This window comes from Euprymna scolopes, chromosome 29 (genome assembly GCF_053919585.1).
Source record: "Euprymna scolopes isolate OS-2025 chromosome 29, ASM5391958v1, whole genome shotgun sequence".
Lineage (NCBI taxonomy): Eukaryota > Metazoa > Mollusca > Cephalopoda > Sepiida > Sepiolidae > Euprymna > Euprymna scolopes.
The window spans coordinates 92,078,944-92,082,193 of NC_136510.1; the positions used below are offsets into that span (position 1 = coordinate 92,078,944).

General features: G+C 32.9%; 1 pseudogene; it reads right to left on the minus strand.

The window, feature by feature from the left end:
- Positions 1 to 2,252: 2,252 nt before the first annotated feature.
- Positions 2,253 to 2,369, minus strand: LOC145252937 (5S ribosomal RNA; annotated as a pseudogene).
- Between the last annotated feature and the right edge of the window lie 881 nt (positions 2,370 to 3,250).

The window sequence follows — 3,250 nt, forward strand, 5'->3', positions numbered from 1 at the left end:
TTTACTACAAATCAAATCGTGTTCCTTCACTTTTTAAAAATGTAATTTATAAGTAATTAAAGAACGCATTCTAATCTTTAAAATCTATAATACAACGAAATATTCAATTGCTTATAATACTTAAACAAACAACTTGTGTTTTATTATTTTTTTATTATTTTTTTATTATTAATATTAGATGAGTTTCAGTATAAATCATCGTGTTCTTTCTTTATTTCAATCCAATTTTGAAGTTTTGTAACGCTGTCTGTAAAAATTACTGTTCATTATTGACAGTCTAAGAGTTCCACATATCTTGCTTGTTGGGACCTCGGCGATGACGTCATTTTTTCAGCTGGCCGTCCATCTTTATAACGAAGGCCACGGTATAACGCGCATATGAGAAAATCAGTGGCAGCCGTCTTAATGCAAATTAAGCAAGTTTTGCACGCGCTTACGTCACGTGTAAGGAAAAGAAATAAAGGTAGTAGAGGGATAGTATTTGGTCGAGTAAAGGAAACGATTGGACGTTTCTTTTTTTGTTTGTTTTTATTGTTTTATTTTTTTATTCGTTTGCGTCGAGATAGAAAATCAGTTGCGTGGTCGAAAAAGTGAAAAAAAAATTTTGAAAGACAATAAAATGCCTTACTTTTGTAAAAAACATGAATTAATGCATTTCATTCGCACTTCAAAAAATAATTTTTTTTTTTTTTCGACGGTACCAGACAAGTTGTGGGTCCAAATGGTTAAAATATAACGGTACAATTCGAGTGTAACTGCCACATTACATTTGTAGTAGAGCAGCAGTAATAATAATAATAATAATAATAATAATAATAATAATAATAATAGTAGTAGTAGTAGTAGTAGTAGTAGTAGTAGATAATGTATGATAGAAAGATTAAAGGTGAAAAGAAGAATAGTAATAAGACGAAGCTGACGAAGAATATTAACCGGAAGAAGATGAAAAACAATACAGAAAGTGATGAAGAAATAAGAAAGAAGAAAAAGAAGAAGACATTTATTTATTATTATTTAGTTAATTACATTTTATGTTTTTTTAGATGAGAAAATTGGTTGATTAATCTGGAAAGAAATAATCTAAGAATATGTTAGCTACATATAAAAATAACTATCTAATGACAAGCAATATAAACTTTTTCTATAAAAAATAAGAGCTAACGTACTGATCGTCATATCACATAGAATGTGTCGACAGGGGATTCATTTCTAATTTTGGAATATTTGGAAATATATTCTGAATTATAAAATCTATTTTCTCTTATATAGTTTTATAAAAGTAAATGTTGATAATATATATGTGTGTGTGTGCGTGTGTGTGTGTGTGATTGCAACGTCTTGTCAGACGCGTGCCACTCCCTCAGACATATAGTCCATGAGCTCAAATACTTGAGGTAGTATCTATACAAAGATGATGTTACAGAGTCTTAGCTTTGTACGACAGCTGTCTCTTTCTCGGTTCAAAATGTTGAGATCCAGCAAGAAGCAAGAGCAAGATAGCCAGCAAAAAATTAAACTGCAGACAATCTTAATGCGGGCACTGGTCTCCCGCTTTATGTTTTTTTTTTAAATCAGAGATTTGCTTCTGCTAGAAAGATCGCCTTCACCACGGCTTACGGGAGCCCTCTCCACCCCAACACATATATACATACACACAAACATATTCGGTGCTAGTTGGTCGGTGACCCGGAAAAAGAGTTCATTCCCCCTTTGAAGGTCTTGTTTTTAATCCTTCGGGGAGACTAGCCGCCCTCCTCACCAAACAAATCTGGTAGGGAAACCAGTTTAGTCGCTCGTGACCCGACCATGAGGCAGGTAGTACTGGGTTACATGGTATCAATAGCATATGACATTACCTGACCAATACATATATATATATATATATATACGTATATATATATATATACACGTATATATACGTATATATATACATATATATAAATACATACATATATATATATACATATATATACATACACATACATATATATATACATACGTATATACATACATATATATATATATATATATATATATATATATATATATATACATTCATATATACATACATAGAAGGCTTCCTTCAGTCTTGACAGACTACGGATACCCACTGTAAGGGTGCATGCGCGTGAAATTTGTGTGGCAAGAGTTGCGCAATCTACAGCCACGCCTCTCCTGAGTCAACATTGTTGCATACCAGTGGCAAGTTGAGGTACAAGACGACTGGAAACAATGCCGAGATAAGTGGAGAGCACATACAGCACCTAGAATTCCCAAACGGTCACCCATCTGGTATTAGCCAGGCTCAACGTTGCTTAACTTCGGTGATCTGACGAGAACCGGTATGTCAACGTGATTATGCCGTATATATACACATACATACATATATATACCTACATATATATGCATACATATATACATACATATATACATATATATATATATATATATACTGGGGGGGGTCTTTGCCCGATCGTAAACTACGCTTAAATATGATATTTCAATTTATCCAGATTTCGTATGTATTACTGTAGAGTCGTGATTTCAAAATAAAAAAAACATTTGGATGCAATCAGCTAGAATTGAAACCTAAAGCAAAAGTGTAGCATTCAAAGCTATTGAAGTTACCACTGTAACAGCGTGCCATGCATATCAGGTGATTAAAAATTAAAAATAAAATACGATTAATGTACAAAATATATAACGATATTTTCAATGCTGACCCATTTTTTACCCCTTAAAAACTACTTTAACCGGCTAAAGTCCCATAAAAGAACAGTCCATAAAAAACAATAATTTGAGGCCCTTAGCGCCGCTCTGCGACTTCTGGTTTCGGGAGAGACAGAGTTTGAAAATATGAAGACAGACAGACATAAAGGATTTTATTTATTAGACTAACTGTGAAGAGGAGATGGCCAGCTTTGCCCGGGTGTTAAATATGCTTTAATATGATATTTCAAATTCTGCAGATTTCGTGTATATTATAATCGAGTCATGATTCCAAAAGTAAAAAAAAAAAAAATAGTTGGGTGTCGTCAGTTAGAATCGAAACCGAAAAAAAACAGTAGCATTCAAAGCTGCTGAGGTTGCCATTGTACGAACGCAACACGCACATAAACTGATTAAAAATAAACTAAGATGAAGGTACGTCATGCATAATGATTTTTTTTTTTTTAATTTTGACCTATTTTTGACCCCTTAAAAACTATTTTAACAGGCTAAAGACCGATAAAAGAAATATCCGCAAAAA